Genomic DNA, 17,229 nt, shown 5'->3' on the forward strand with positions numbered 1-17,229 from the left:
AGGGCTTTCATCTGCACATAGGGGAATGTGATGTTTCTGCTCTGAGCCCGGGGAACCAGCTTTGCATCCCAGACTCAATCCACCATTTCCTGAGAGAGGGCTTCCAGGGAGGCAATGGGTCTTGGGGCCCGGGAAAGTGACCTAGTATACAGATCGCACACTGATGTTGCTCCAGAGGGTGGCAGGGATGAAGGAGGGAAGGGAAAGCTGGAGGGATCCACATTATACTCAAGCAAACTCAGAGCAGAACAGGTTTCCTTTGTTCTGTTCCCGGTCAGAGGAGAAATCATGGGGAGGAGAGACTAAGGTGAAGGGGCTAGTGGGATAACCCCTTGTGTTGGAGAGTTGAAGGGGGTGGGCTGCTGACAGAGATGCTGTGACCTCTTCTTGGTGGAGCAGAAAGGAGTCAGAAGGTCTCAGTCTCATGTTATCTTGCAGGATGACCTGAGACTCTTTGTAGATACAGGCAAGACTGTCTACAAAGCAAGCCCCAAACTTAGGCAGGCTTGGGGAAGGAGCCAACAGATCAGGGTGGTACCCATGTGGAGAACTAGTGCCTGTCCTTCTCCTGGCTTGGGTCAGAGGCTCTGGGATGTCCTGCAATGCCTGAGTCCAAGCAGCCCTGGGAAGGACATGATTTCATGCCAGACACCAGGAAGCTGGAAGGCTGGGTCATGCTACAACATTGGTTTTCCAAGTACAGGGGCCTAGGCTTCTAGAAGGGACTTTGGAGATATCCGGAGGCCTCGTGGGGCAGGAGTGGAAAAAAGGTTCCTAAGCCCTGAACTTGAAGCAAATGATGACTAGCACACAGTTCAGTTCAGTTGCTCAGTCATGTCCAACTCTTTGTGACCCCATGGACTGCAGCACACAGGCCTCCCTGTCCATCACCAACTCCCGGAGTTTACTCAAACTCTTGTTCATTGAGTCGGTGATGCCATCCAGCTATCTCATCCTCTGTCATCCCCTTCTCCTCCTGCCTTCCATCTTTTCCAGCATCAGGGTCTTTTCAAATGAGTCAGCTCTTCATATCAGGTGGCCAAAGTATTCGAGTTTCAGCTTCAACATCAGTCCTTCCAATGAACACCCACGACTGATCTCCTTTAGGATGGACTGGTTGGATCTCCTTGCAGTCCAAAGTGAAAGAAAGTGGAAGCGAAGTCGCTCAGTCGTGTCCGACCCTCAGCGACCCCATGGACTGCAGCCTTCGTGGCATCTCCGTCCATGGGATTTTCCAGGCAAGAGTACTGGAGTGGGGTGCCATTGCCTTCTCCCCCTTGCAGTCCAAGGGACTCTCCTGAGTCTTCTCCAACACCACAGTTCAAAAGCATCAATTCTTTGGCGCTCAGCTTTCTTTATAGTCCAACTCTCACAACCATACATGACCACTGGAAAAACCATAGCCTTGACTAGACAGACCTTTGCGGGCAAACTAATGTCTCTGCTTTTTAATATGCTGTCACTAGCACACAGTTCTGATTTAATCTGTTTCATATATTGCTGTTTGCTGCTTTAAACACACACACACCCACCCACGTAAAAACATCTTTGAGTTTTCATGATAGGAGGGGCCTTTGAGGCTTCAGGAGGCCATTGTGGGCCCACCACCCTCTGCCCAGACAGGACACCGCCTCTGGTACCAGCTTTCTCCAAAGGAGGCCTGCGGCCAGGCGCTCCTCCCCTGGGTTTCTCTTAAACAGCCGGAGCAACATGCTTCACCACCGGGGCTTTCACTTCCTCCTCTGCTGGGGTCCCTGCAGCATGGCCCTCCCCACCCTGGCTCAGAAGGCCGCTCCCCTGCCACCTCCTGTCACAAGCCGCAGCCCCTGTCGTGCTCCAGTGGGGCCAGACAACAGTGCGTTCCCAAGACGGGTGGGTTGAGAACCAGTTCGGGCTAAACTTGAGGTAATTAGCATTGTTAATGCTCGTTCTGTGATATTACAGCTGTGAGCCTCATTAAAGCGCTCTCCAGGGGGAGGCGAGCAGAGATTCAGGTGTCAGCGCTGCTCCTCACACCGCGCTCGCCTGCCAGCTCCCAGCCTCTGCTCAGAAGCCGGCTCTGCTGGCATCTGGGCCGGCCCGCCGCTCTCAGCTGGGACTGGCCCCTCCCGCCCCCCTCTCCAGCCCAGCAAGCTCGGAGTCTCTTCCATCCAGAGAGAAACTTGCCCTCAGGAGGGAGCAGAATGGCTGCCACTGGCCCTTGTGGACCCCAGACCAGCTTGGAAAGAAAGGGGTCTTTGTGGGAGCAGGAGGCCTGAGCCTGCCTTCTGCCTGTGTCCTGGAGCTTTTTATCCAGGGCGGTTCCTTTTTTCCCTTCCCACCCCTTCAGAGAAAAGCCAAGGCCCTCTGCTCAGCCCCCCACCTGCACCCCCCACCTCCTGGCGGGAGTTCCCAGCTTGCTCGACTGCCATCTGCTGGGGCGGCCCCTCCTCAGGAAGAAACCCGAGTCCCTCTGGCTTCCGTGTCTGGGATTCCTGATTGCTGGAAGCAGAGGCAGGGGACGGACTGTTTGCCAAACAGAGAAACATGAAACGTTCTTCAAACCTCTTGAAACCTTGAGGGAAATAATGCCAGCCCCCTCCAGGGACTAAACAGAGACTCAGCCCCCAAACAGAGGGAAAACACAATTCTAGAGAGTCTCCTTGGGGGGACTGGGGGAGCTGAGGAGGGCCTGGCGGGGTCCCAGACCCTTCGGTCATCTCCCCTTTCTGCTCCCCTCACCTCTCTGGGTGCTCTGTGTCCATGGAGATGCTCAGAGGGGGTCATCTCAGCCAATCTGATTAATATAACGTCAGCCTGGGGGTGGGGTCATCTAGAGCCTGGTGTCAACAGTAGAGGTTCCCCATGGGAACCGCCCGCCAGCTGTGGGGACAGTGTGTGCACAAATGGCTCTAATTCAGGATGGAACAGGGGATGATGGTCCTGAGCATACGCAGCAAGGGAGAACAGGTCCAGAAGGGTTGGGGGCATTGGAGCAGAACTGGGAGGGATGCTCAGAACTATGACAGCAGTGATCTGGAATTCAGCAGTGGGCCTTCCAAGTGGAGAGGACGATGGGAACAAAGACCCCCCCCAACCCTGCTGCTTTATTCTAGGAAATTTAGGTTGGCCTGAGACCTGTATAGTAGGTTGTGGGACCCAGGCTGCTGCTTGGATCTAGGGCAAACTCTTCCATGGAGTCCTAGTTGCTGTCAAGACCGCACAGAGGCTGAGAGCTGGTGTTGGAGGCTCTGAGTCCTTAACCTGCGAGAGATGAGTCTGAGGTCTTCCAGCAACTCTCCTGTCATTTCGTCTGACGTGTGGGCTGGGGTCCTGTAACTCGTACGTCCTCTCCCCTCTCTCTAGGCATCCGCCCTAAGGACAGCTCCTGATACTGTGCCCAGCTCTTCAAGCCTTAGTGTGCGTCCTTAGTGTCTTCCAATCTTCATTTCCCAAAGCTACTGAGAGCTTCTCCACCCTTCCACTCTGTCTTTGGTCAATGTGTCCGAATTGGTTCTACGTAGAATGCTACTCCCCGGGTTTTCCACACCCCGCCCTTTTGTACTCATACTCTGTCCACCTACAGACAATTTTAAGGCTCCACTCAGCCTTCTGTCCTCATGGAACCTTTTCTGACTTGCCCAGGGAGCAGCCATGCCTTTCTTAGAGTCCCAACTATGATTGGTACACACCTCTCTTACAGTGCCTGGCACTCCCTGCCCTGTTTGTGAGGTTTCTTGCTGGACTCCCCCATCAGGCTGAGCTTTTTAAGGGCAAAGGCTGTGTCTTATTCATGGTTTAATCCCAACTACCCTGGTACATATTCAGTGAATGAATGAATGGATACATGGATGGTTAGATGGATGGATACGTGAGTGAGTGAATGAGCAAACCAGAGGAAATAAAGTGTGTGTGTAGAGGGGTGTGGAGCATAGTTGGCTCCACAGATATAGGTCTTTTTCCTTATGGGGAAAGGCCTTGGCAAAATTAGCTGCAGGTCTGCCATGGGCACACACCCTTCTCGGGAGAAGGTGGTTCTATTGGGTGGGAAGGACTGGGTGGTTGAGCATTTACTCATCTCTCTGCTGGGTGCCTGCAACCCACTTAAAACCTGAATCCTTCGAGTCCCACTACATTATTAACAGGATCTATATTAAGTGGGCCACCCTGTGTTCCTCTTAAAGGAAATCCACTTGCACTTAAAGAAATAATAAATTATGAAAACGATCTCTGTGCTTCTCTGGGGTAAAAAAGACCAGCTTTCTCTTTAAAGAGCTCATAAAGGACCCTGAGAAAAAAGTAGATGGTTAGATTAGTCCCTCTAATCTAAGCACAAACTCAAGTCATTGATAAAGAACACCTAAATGTACAAGGTTTAAAACTGGTGGTTTATAACTACCCTTTGATTTTAAAGGACTCGATCTTCCTCCAACTAGAACTTACACTGGAAAGGGGGTGGATGCAACTTCTGGGGTGATCTTTTCTTTGTGCTTTTGTTGTGTCATAAAATCATTAGCTTTCCTCTAGCTATGCCATTTAAAATATACGCTGTTCTCAGAACCGTATGCTTTTAATTATGTCTTGAGGCCAAAACTATTACCCCTGGGGATACAGTCCCAATTACCTAATGGAAGTCAGTGAGAAAATATATTTCAGTTACAAAAGTCACTGGACTCTAACACTTGGAGGCCCATTTGTTGCCTGGAAGGAGACACCAGGAAAGTTCATGCCTGCCTCAGTGGACACTATGAAACTCAAAACTGCTGGTGGAGGGGCTTTGGGGCCTGAGAATGCTCGAAAGGAAGGCTAGCATTGCCACTTGAAGTAACTGTTGGCAGGAATGTTACATTACCTCCGAGAGCCTCAGTTGCATTACCTGTAAAATGGGTATGATGATACCCACTTTTTCAGTTGCTATGAAGGTTGAAGAGAGTGACGTGTTTGTCTGGTGCACAGGATCCTTCTTCTCTCTTCTCCTGCCACCCACTCTCTCACACTTTAATGCCAGATGTGACCATCGCTTCCATCCAGGAGAAAAGGTAAATAAGATCTTGTCCCTTAAGAAACTTAGGAGGCACAAGAGGGCCAAGGAAAATATGTAGCTGGGAAGTCTGAGACAGGTGGCTTTGCCTTTGTCTCTCAATGGAGATAATTACCTCCACCTTGTATCTTGAATCTGTAGAAGATGAAATGAGACAACTCAGGCAGAGCTCTTGGGTCTGTACCTGGCACTGGATAGGTGCCCACGAAATAGTTGTGTGGTCCCGTATGGTTAAGATTACTCACCGAAATGAGGGGAATGTGGCAAATGTCACAGAGCTGTCAGATGTTGTGCCACGAGAGTTCAGGGGGAGAGGACTTCCAACTGGAGAGAAAGCCGTGAGGGCTTCAGAGAGGAGGTGGCATTTCAACTCATTGAGACATTAGGTGATGGGAGGAGGAAGAAGAGGGAGATCATTCCAGGCACGTGTAAGGAGACAAGAAAACACAAGAAAATGTGGCTGGCAGTCCAGGCTGACCAGTGTGTAAGGAGTTTTAAGACCTGAGGTAGGGAAGCCTGGGGCTGGAGTCTGACCTGGACGGAGGGGACGGAGCAGGGAACTTTGATGGAGAGCTGTTAAAGTTCCCTGAGTAGGAGGCATTAGTGTAAACTGCCCCTGTGATTTGTGAACTGCTCTGCATTTGAGGTGGGGATGAGGGAGACCCCTGGCTGTCCGACCAGGGCCCTGTCAGTCGGAGCCTGCCGGTGACCACAGGAGGACAGACTACCTGGGCAAAGGCCAGATGCCAAGGGTGTGTGGGCGGGAGTGCCCAAGCCAGGGGGTTTGGGTTGAGGAGGAGGGCCAGAGGCTGCAGGCCCTTTGCTCTCTGCCCTGTCTATGCCTCTTCCTTCCTTCCTTTCCTCTCTTTCTCTTTCTTGGAGCTGCTGCAGGCTGGGGGAGGGCTGAAAGCTGTACCAGGAACACAGTGGCGGAGACCCTTCTGGGACTGGGAAGGGAACAGGAGAGGCTAGGGAGCTGGGGATGGCCGGGGTGTGGCCTGTTGGCCTGGCCTCGCCCTCCTGGGAGTCCTTTGGGGTCTGCAGCCCCGGGCACAAGAGGCGTAGCTCTCATGGTGTCAGGGAGCTGGGCCCCGCATCTGACCCTTGGATAACCCTTCTCTAGCCCATGGATGGGCTTCCAAAACTTGGCTGTCATGTGTGTGTCTGTCTGCCTGGTTTCCTCAGGTTCTCAACAGGATCTGCAGCACCCCCAGAGCAGAGGCACCCCTTGTCCAAGCAGATGAAGAAACTTCGGCCTGGAGAGGGGGCCCGACTCGCTGGGTCCCACAGCTGGTTAACTGCCAGCCAGGGCCACTCGCCATTTCTTCTGCAAAGGGTGTGTGTCAGGAGAGCCGTGGTGCTGGGAGCTGACCCAGGGGTGGAAACAGCGAGGAGAGGGAGAGAGGAGAGGGAAGAAAGGAAAGCCCAGAATTGCCCAGGGATTAACCATCTGTGTGTTTTGTGGGGGCCAGTCCCCCAGGACACCTGATCCCCTCCTCCAGGTATTGTTCAAGTTTTTTTCCCAGGGATGGACTGGGCTGGGCTGGGTGGGGGGGCGTGGAGCAGAGGTGGGGAGGGACGGGAGAGAGATTGAAGACAGCAACAAGGGGAGAGTGTGAGGCGTTGGGGGGAGAGGAAAAGACGGGCGCCCCAGGGGCACAGGACGTGGGCAGCCCTCCTCTGCTGCCTCCCAGGGCCTTGGGGCCAGACGGATGGGAAGGGAGGCTGAGGGCCTCCACCGCCAGGATTCTCCACAAACACGAACTCGAGGGCTTGCTGGCTGGAACCTGGGTCTTGCCTTCTCTTCACTCCCCTCAGTCTCACTGCCTCTTCTTTCCCACACTCGTGGGGCAGCCGTTGCTGGCTCTGAAATCGCAGACTCTGGCAGCAGGGAGGGACCTGAGGGACCAGCCCAGTGGTTGTCAAAGTGTGGCTCTAACAGACCTCGCGGGGCTCCCTGAGATGAACAGGTGTGCAGCGGAGCAAGCACACTTGTGCCTGATTGGCCTCCCGTCTGCTTTTTTGTGGGAGAAGGAGCTCCTTGGCTAAAAAAACACAAGTTCTAAGCTGCTTCTTCCCCGCCTCCCCTCCACTCCCCCCACTTTATAGAAAGGGAATCCAAGGTTGAGGCTTGCTGCAGGTGACAGGGAATCTGGGTTGGTTCTCAGGTCAGGCCTCCCAGCCTCAGACCAATTGTCTGATCTCTTCCTTCTCCCTGGCTTCTAAAGGCCGGAAAGGCATTGCAGAGGAGAAGTGATGGACCTGGGTAGTTTTGGAAGCCAGGGAAAGGATGATGTCTGAGCACCAGAAGGAGTGCAACTCTCCTGCCAGCAAAGCCTGGGGAAATTCTCTCCGTGGCCCCGCTGCTAGAATCCTGGGTCCTTCTGCTCCTGCCCATCAGGGAAACGGGGTCGGGGGACAAGGGGCAGGGGCGGAAGGGAGGCCCTCAGTTTCATCTTCTGGCGGTTTAGACTCTTTGCTCCTCCAGCCCAGGGGTGTTGGGATGACTCTGTGTCCTTGTCAGCCTGGTGGGACGCTCTGACAAGCCTCTCTGTTTTCCAAGGCTGAGTAGACAGATGAAAGCAGCCCCAGCCACTGAGCCCGTGCTCCAAGCAGAGGTGGCTTCTGGGCAGCTGCTGAAGGCCTCATTTGCATATATGCAAATGATGCTTCGCTCCTCTCTTTTCCAGCGCCATCCAGGCAGACCCAGGTGCTGTTGGAAGAGTCTCAGATTCCGCATCAAAATAAGGCTCTTGAAGAGGGTTTTTTTGGTCTTCCAACGTAAAATTTCCTTTGAACTCCTAAAACCCTGGTACCTTTCTCAGTCCCCAGGCCCCGGCTCTATCCCTTTTCAGTCATGTTAGCTTCTCAAAGCCTAGGAATCAGAGCTGAAGAAACAGATTTGGAGATAACCAAGATTAGAGGGTAGAGTTCAACCTGGGCAGCCAGGAGGTTCTAGGTGCTGATCCCTGTTCTGCCGCTGGTTCCGGGTTACCTGAGGTCAGCCTCCTAACCTCTCTGTGCCAAAGTGCACCGATGGGTAAACAAAGAGAGGGACGGAAGGCCCTTTTCGGCTCCAACAGTCTGCAAATGTTTGTGAACATCTGTGCATTAGGCTGTCTGGTGTAAATAACACACAAAGCAACACAAGGCCACTGAGCTGAAATAGAGTGACATATTAGGAGGGCACACGGGTGTCTCAAGAACACAGGACTGGCAATGACAGGTTCAGAAGGGGAGGGGAAGTAGGGTAGGGAGAACTGTCTGTTCCCCCCATCTCTTCTTTTAGCTCCTTTCTGGGCAATGGCTTTAATTGTGTTTCTTGAGACTGATTATTCTCTGTTCCTCAATGAAAATGAATATCCCTCAACACCAAGTTTAGGGAGAGTAACTCACAGAGACTGAGTCAAATGTCTATCAGGCATCTGATTTCAGGTTTCTAGAAGAGAGCAACTAATGGGCTGGCTTGAGTCAGGTGATCCCACTGGTCCAATCAGCCAGGAGGTCAGGGACAAGGAGGAAACACATGGCTGCCTGAGGCCCATAGTCTGACTCTGAGGGAAGGTTTCCAGGTGCTGGGCAGACACAAAAGAAGTCTACCACATCCTACTGAATGGTGCTGAATTAAGGTGAGAGCTACTGAGTCTTTACAATGGGACAGACACTGGGCTAAACATATTTCCTACAAGGTTCAACAAACCAGTGAGTAGATGTTATTATCACATTTAATCCTCACTGCTATCCTTGCAAGTGGGTTCCATTATTCTACCCATTTTACTTACTCCTTGGAAGGAAAGCTATGACAAACCTAGGCAATGTATTAAAAAGCAGAGACATCACTTTGCCAATAAAGGTTCATATAGTCAAAGTTATGGTTTTTCCAGTAGTCATGTACAATTGTGATAGTTGGACCATAAAGAAGGCTGAGCACTGAAGAATTGATGCTGTCAAACTGTGGTGCTAGAGAAGACTCTTGAGAGTCCCTTGGACTGTATAGAGGTCAAACCAGTCAATTCTAAAGGAAATCAACCCTGAATATTTATTGGAAGGACTGATGCTGAAGCTGAAGCTCCAATACTTTGGCCACCTGATGGGAAGAGCTGACTCACTGGAAAAGACCCTGATGCTGGGAAAGATTGAAGGCAAAAGGAGAAGGGAGGGCAGAGGATGAGATGATTGGATAGCATCACCTACTCAACAGACATGAATTTGAGCAAACTCTGGGAGATAGTGGAGGACAGAGAAGCCTGGTGTGCTGCAGCCCATGGAGTCTCAAAGAGTCAGAGACAGCTTAGTGGTTGAACAACAACAACAACAACCCATTTTACAGATGGGGAGCCTGAAGATTGGTGAGGTTAAATAATTTGCCCAAGGTCATGCAGCTTATACAGCTGAGATTCTTACCTGAGTCTCTCTGAACATCAGATTTATCTTCTCTAAAACAGTAACTTCTATTCAGTAAGACTATTGTGAAGATTAGTGATGTAAGGTATGACCAGTGGTTGGTGGAGTGCTTGGCATGTAGTGACCACTTATTTAGGGTGAAGTGGCTCTTTGGCCAATGCTTGAAGTCCTGTGGGACTGGGGATTCAGTAACTTCAATAGCAGGTAATTCTACCTGTGTAGTCCTGACTATTAAAAAGTTCTTTATTTCTTGAACATTTGGACTAGAATGAAATTGAACTCTCAGTAACTTCTATCTACTGGCCCTAGCTCTATCAGTTAGGGGCTACAGCAGGCAGAATCATGACTCAAAGATGTCCACGTCCTAGTCTCAGAATCTGTTACGTTACATGACAAATGGGAATTGAAGAAGGAATCAGTTGACCTTAAAATAGAGATGGGTTTAATATAATCACACAGGTCCTTATGAGATAGAAGAAGGAGGCAGAAGAGTCAGCTTCAAAGTGACATGATGTCAGAAACACTCAATCAGCCATTCTTGGCTTTGAAGACAGAAGGGGCTGTGAATCAAGGACTGTGGGCAACCTCTAGAAATTGGAAAAGGCATGCCAGTGGATTCTGTAAAACCTCTGGAAAGGAATGCAGCCCTTGAGACCTTGATTTTAGGACCGCTGACCCTCAGAACCAAAAGATAATACATCTATGTGTTTTTAAAAAAAATTTTATTGGAGGATAATTGCTTTATAGAATTTTGTTGTTTTCTGTCAAACGTCAACATAATCAGCCATAGTTCATAGTTCAGTCACTTAGTCGTGTCCGACTCTTTGTGACCCCATGAATAGCAGCACACAAGGCCTCCCTGTCCATCACCATCTCCCGGAGTTCACTCAGACCCACGTCCATCGAGTCCGTGATGCCATCCAGCCATCTCATCCTCTGTCGTCCCCTTCTCCTCCTGCCCCCAATCCCTCCCAGCATCAGAGTCTTTTCCAATGAGTCAACTCTTCGCGTGAGGTGGCCAAAGTACGGGAGTTTCAGCTTTAGCATCATTCCTTCCAAAGAAATCCCAGGGCTGATCTTCAGAATGGACAGGTTGGATCTCCTTGCAGTCCAAGAGACTCTCAAGAGTCTTCTCCAACACCACAGTTCAAAAGCATCAATTCTTTGGTGCTCAGCCTTCTTCACAGTCCAACTCTCACATCCATACATGACCACACGAAAAACCATAGCCTTGACTAGACGGACCTTAGTCGGCAAAGTAATGTCTCTGCTTTTGAATATGCTATCTAGGTTGGTCATAACTTTTCCTCCAAGGAGTAAGCGTCTTTTAATTTCATGGCTGCAGTCACCATCCCCTCCCTTTTGAACCTCCCTCCCATCTCCCTCCCCATCCCACCCCTCTAGATTGATTCAGAGCCCCTGTTTGAGTTTCCTGAGCCACACAGCAAATTCCCATTGGCTGTCTGTTTTACATATGGTAATGTAAGTTTCCATGTTACTCTTTCCATGCATCTCACCCTCTCCTCTCCCCATGTCCATAAGTCTATTCTCTATGTCTGTTTCTCCACTGCTGCCCTGTAAATAAATTCTTCAGTACCATTATCCTAGATTCCATATATAAGGCACTGTGTTTGTCATAGCTATAGAAAAACTAATAGAAATAGAACAGAAAGTAGAAATAGGGACTAGAAAAGTTAATACAGAGCATCCCAAGGAAATCAGATCTTTGAATCCAGCTTTTTGTTCCCCTGTCTTCTCCTCTAGGCTGTACAACCCTGGATCCTGAAGTGCTCCTCACGTGACCATTTTAGAGTTCAAGCCATATCAGAACCAAGAAGAGACTGTTAAATTTAGCAGTTATTGGTTCAGTGATGACTTTCCATAGAGGTAAGCTACCTAAGGCTTGCCTCGTGGCTCGGTTGGTAAAGAATCCTCCTGTAATGTGAGAGACCTGGGTTCCATCCCTGGGTTGGGAAGATCCCCTGGAGAAGGGAAGAGCTACCCACTCCAGTATTCTGGCCTGGAGAATTCCATGGACTGTATAGTCCATGGGGTGGCAGAAAGTCAGACATGAATGAGTGACTTTCATTTTCACTTTTCAAGCTACCTAAGCAGCACAGATCGGGGGCAGGAGGAAAAGGGGACGACAGGATGAGATGGCTGGATGGCATCACTGACTCGATGGACGTGAGTTTGAGTGAACTCCGGGAGATGGTGACGGACAGGGAGGCCTGGCGTGCTGCGATTCATGGGGTTGCAGAGTCGGACATGACTGAGCGACTGAACTGAACTGAACTGAGCACAGATGGATGCAAAGGCTGGTGATTGTATGATGGTGGCGATGATGGAGGAGAGTAAATGCAGGTGTAATTTATCACTCCTCAGCCTCTCCTAGTACCCTGCTAAATATCAGAGTAACCTTTAAAGAAGGCTGGAGGCCATCAATTAAATAAACAGATGCCTTGATGGGGAATAGAAGTGTAAATATAGGCATCATCTCATAATTTACTGATGGTAAATCAGCCTATTCATTCAGTGGGCTGTTCTCCATCTGACTAAAGACAGGAAGAAATCCATCACAATGGTGTAAGGACCTTCATGAGACCCAATAAGCAACAAAACAGAAATAGATTTTGAAAAGATTACAACAGATTACAGAAAAAGGTTGGACATCTTTTTCCTGGGATTAAACTTTTTATTTAAACAAGAGGTTGCATAGGACTTTGTCTGGAATGATTTATTCAATACATTTGGAGATGCAAGGGATGGATTAGATGATCTTTGGATAGTATGCATGCATGGACAGTATGTGTGTGTGTGTGCTAAGTCACTTTAGTCATGTCTGACTCTTTGTGACATTATGGACCATAGCCCACCAGGCTCCTCTGTCCTTGGGATTCTCCAGGCAAGAATACGAGAGTTGCCATGTCCTCCTCCTTGGATAGTACATGTCACCGTTTAATTCTAGGATCAAATGTTGTGATTTCAGCCTGCACATTTACACTCATGATTAAACCTTATACACAGGTTGCTTAGTACAGATGCTTAGTACACACTGAACCATAGTTCCAGTGACCTGATGATGTGTATGAGATATTCAGCAAAACTGGGCCAGGGATTAATATTGCTAAGGTCAGCCTGGTCATTTTGGGTACACAGGGTGTAATCTTTCATAATCTTTCATGAGGGTTCACTACTCTTCCGTATCTTAGTTCATCTATAATGGACTGGCAGAGAGAGATGGTTATTAGAAAATAAAATGCACTTAGAGTTCCCCCATGAATCATTTATGGAAGACACCATGCTTAGCAAAGCCGATGAAAATATGGCTGGTAAGGGCAACTCAGTCACTATTTCTGGATGGCTTTCAAGCATGACTACTGACCACAGAAATGGGCCTGCATGCACTGGAAGGATTTAGTATGGAAGGGAAAGTGTGTGGGCGGAGAATGAGCCCGAGGGGGCTGGCTTTCAGGAGTCACCCTGTCGTGGTACTCACACTGTAAGGGTCCCTCACATAAGAACGGGTCCTTTGCCGTACTTTCTTCCATATTCCTGCTCTAGGCCAGAGGAGGAGAGGCCAGCTGAAAAAGCAGTTAATTCAACATCACTGAGGTTTGGACAATTAGTTTGTAAATATGCAAGCAGCTCTGGAGAGGGAGGAAGTGGTTTCCTCTTAGCACACTGGTGAAAGATGGTGTGATGTTATCAAGGCTTTTGGGTAACCAGCAGAAAGTTTTTCATTCCTCACTCTGCCCACACTCAGACTATCAGAACTGCGATAGCCTAATGATAGAGGCCTCAGGAGCCCAAAGAAGGAGAGAATCCGTGCTCGCTGGGTCAGCTATAAATAGAACTTGTTAAGATCTTTCTAGAAGGCTGGGGAAAGCAATCAGCTAACTGAAGAACTGTCAGGAGTTTGCCCAGGGGCACAGTTGGACCTAGGCTTTTTGTTTCCTTCACAGTCGATGACGAAGGGGAAATGCGTTTACTTTTTCCAGGAGTGTTTGAATCACAGCGGACCTCCTGTTGGAGAGGTAGTGTGGAGGAAGAGGAAGAGGATGAGGAAGAGGAGGGCTGCGCTTGGGGGCAGGACGACCCCGCTTTGAATCTTTGCTCCACAGTAAATCTCCTACATATGAACCTTCAAGGTGCGAATTTTCAAAGATGAGAACATGTGTTTCATCAGTGTCAGGCGTGAGGGAAATGGCAACTTGCCCTTCCTCTCCTATTGCTGCTGATCCTTCAACTCTACCATCTCTTACCTCCTCTCCCTCCTCTAGTCAGTAATTCTTCTCTGTTCACTCAATGTCAGCCCCTGTATGCAAGCTGTTGTACTGTGCCACTGTCCTTTTCAAGGTACTGCAATGTAAGATTTAAAATGTTTTCTCTATTTTTGTGTTTGTTTTCATGTACTGTTTGTGTGAGGAGTATATAAACCTATTACAGTACAGTACCTTAGAGCCAATTGTGTTAGTTGGGTACCTAGGCTAACTTTGTTGGACTTAGGAACAAACTGGACTTAACGAACATCCCCAAGAGAAAAAAATGCAAGAAAGCAAAGTGATTGTCTGCGGAGGCCTTACAAATAACTGAGAAAAGAAGAGAAGTGAAAGGCAAAGGAGAGAGGGAAAGATATACCCAACAGAGTGTAGAATTCCAGAGAATAGCAAGGAGAGATAAGAAAGCCTTTTTAAGTGGACAATGTAAATGTAAAGACATAGAGGAAAACAACAGAAAGGGAAAGACTAGAGATCTGTTCAAGAAAATTGGAGATACTAAGGGAACATTTCATGCAAAGATGGGCTCGATAAAGGACAGAAATGGTACGGACCTAACAGAAGCAGTCCAGTACTCTTGCCTGGAAAATCCCACAGACGAAGGGGCCTGCAGTCCATGGGGTCGCTAAGAGTCGGACATGACTGAGCGATTTCACTTTCACTTTTCACTTTCACGCATTGGAGAAGGAAATAGCAAGCCACTCCAGTGTTCTTGCCTGGAGAATCCCAGGGACGGGGGAGCTTGGTGGGCTGCCGTCTATGGGGTCACATAGAGTCAGACACGACTGAAGCAACTTAGCAGCAGCAGCAACAGAAGCAGAATGGATTAAGAAGAGGTGGCAAGAATACACAGAACTATACAAAAAAGGTCTTAATGACCTGGATAACCACAATGGTGTGGTCACTCACCTAGAGCCGATAACCTGGAGAGTGAAGTCAAGTGGGCCTTAGGAAACATTACTACGAACAAAACTAGTGGAGGTGATGGAATTCCAGTTGAGCTGTTTCAAATCCTAAAAGATGATGCTGTGAAAGTGCTGCACTCAGTATGCTAGCAAATTTGGAAAACTCAGCAGTGGCCACAGGACTGGAAAAGGTCAGTTTTTATTTCAATCCCAAAGAAGGGCAATGCCAAAGAATGTTCAAATTACCATACAATTGTGCTCATTTCATTAACTTGCTAGCAAGTTAATGCTCAAAATCCTTCAAGCTAGGCTTCAACTGTGTGAACCGAGAACTTCCAGATGTATAAGCTGGATTTAGAAGAGGCAGAGGAACCAGAGATCAAATTGTCAACATCTGTGGGATCATAGAAAAAGCGAGAGAATTTAAAAAAAAAAAGGCTACTTCTGCTTTGTTGACTATGCTAAAGCCTTTGACTGCGTGGATCACAACAAACTATGGAAAATTCTTAAAGAGATGAGAATACCAGGCCACCTTACCTGTCTCCTGAGAAACTTGTATGCAAGACAAGAAGCACATCAAGGCTGAATATTGTCACCCTGCTTATTTAACTTACATGCAGAGTACATCTTGCAAAATACCAGGCTGGATGAAGCACAAGCTGGAATCAAGATTGCCAGAAGAAATATCAACAACTTCACATATGCAAATTATACCACTTTAATGGCAGAAAACAAAGAGGAACTAAAGAACCTCTTGAAGGTGATAGAAGAGAGTGAAAAATCTGGCTTAAAACTCAACATTTAAAAAACTAAGATCATGGCATCCAGTTCCATTACTTCATGGCAAATAGTTGAGGAAAAAGTGGAAACAGTGATATATTTTATTCTCTTGGGCTTCAAAATCACTGCAGATGGTGACTACAGCCATGAAATTAAAAGATGCTTGCTACTTGGAAGAAAAGCTATGACAACCCTAGACACCATATTAAAAAGCAGAGACATTACTTTGCCAACACAGGTCCATCTAGTCAAAGCTATGGTTTTTCCAGTAGTTATGTATGGATGTGAGAGTTGGACCATGAAGAAGTCTGAGCACAGAAGAACTGATGCTTTTAAACTGGTTCTAGAGAAGACTCTTGAGAGTCCCCTGGACAGCAAAGAGATCAAACCTGTCAGTCCTAAAGGAAATAAACCCTGGAAGAGAAGTGGATGACAGAGGGTAAAATGGTTGGATTGGCATCACCAACTTGATAGACATGAGTTTGAGCAAGTTCTAGGAGCTGGTGATGGACAGGGAAGCCTGGTGTGCTTCAGTCCATGGGTCACAAAGAGTCAGACATGACTTAGCAACTGAACAACAGCAACAAGCTTTCAAAGTCTTTGTTTCCTTACCTGTAAAATTCTGATAATGAATGGACTGGATTAATCTCACAATGGGTCTCCTGGGTCTCCCGCTTAATGACTGCAGATTTCACATGAGGCAATTTCTTATAATAAATCTCTCTCTCTCTCCATATGGGCTTCCCCGAGAGCTCATTGGTAAAGAATCTGCCTGAAATGCATATAGCTGTATCTAATCTCCTATTTGTTCTATCTCTCTGGAGAACCCTGACTAATACAAGATTCCTTCCTAGGCCTCTGTCCCTTAAGCCAATCCACACAGTAGATGGGGATGAAGGTCAGGTAGTCCAGGATCTGCTTCTCTCAGCAAAATACTGTGGGAAGGAGTCCTTTAGCAGGGGCTCTCTTTCTGTATTGGTTTTCTAGCATCACTCATAGAGCCATTAGCCAAGCATCCATAGCCCCTTGCATTATGTTGCCTGTTAGAGTCACTATCTAAATATATAACAATATGAGAGGTACCCTGAAATGGTGGAAGGGAGATGGGCTCTACAGACAGACAATGACCAAGAGCAAGTCACTTAACTTCTGGAGCCCCAGCATCTCCTCTGCAAAATGGGGATAAATGTATTTCTTTTCATGACAGCGCCAAAAATTAAGTGAGATGACTGTAAAAGTTACTGGTATGTGTAAAGTGCTCACCAAAACCCTAGATTCCTTCTTTCCTTCTTCCTCCCACCCTGTTATTGTAATTCTATCTATGGTTGTTTCCTTTTGGTGCTGCTGGTAGAGCTGGTAGAACTTTCTGGACCTCCTGTCTTGGTACTGCAGAATATCCAGATCCTGAGAACAGTAATGGCTGCTTGAACAGCCTCATATCTTCCTTTGTAGGATTTCCCACACTCACAATCCTCCTCACATTCTCCTCTTCTGTCCCTTGGAACATTTTTAGTAGTTAGCCTGTATCTCTATATAAAGGACTCTAACTGAATTCAGCTGTAAGGCAGGGCACTCTTTGGATTTGAGAAGTCATAGATTCCACGGCAGAATGGGTGATATGGACTTTGAAAGAGCAAGAATCTTGAGATGTAAGTATAAAGCAACATTATTTTTATTTCTATTGTCCTTTTCAAATGTACTCATGGAGGAAAATTTTTTCCTTACCCTAGACAAGAACTCATGCAGTTCCATGACTTTTTTGCACCCTCTATTATAATAAAAATTCCTGCAGTCATGCTAAGTCATTGGATAGTGTCTCAACCCAGATATTAGACTGCTG

The sequence above is a fragment of the Oryx dammah genome, unplaced genomic scaffold, assembly GCF_014754425.2.
Source record: "Oryx dammah isolate SB20612 unplaced genomic scaffold, SCBI_Odam_1.1 HiC_scaffold_26, whole genome shotgun sequence".
Taxonomy (NCBI): domain Eukaryota; kingdom Metazoa; phylum Chordata; class Mammalia; order Artiodactyla; family Bovidae; genus Oryx; species Oryx dammah.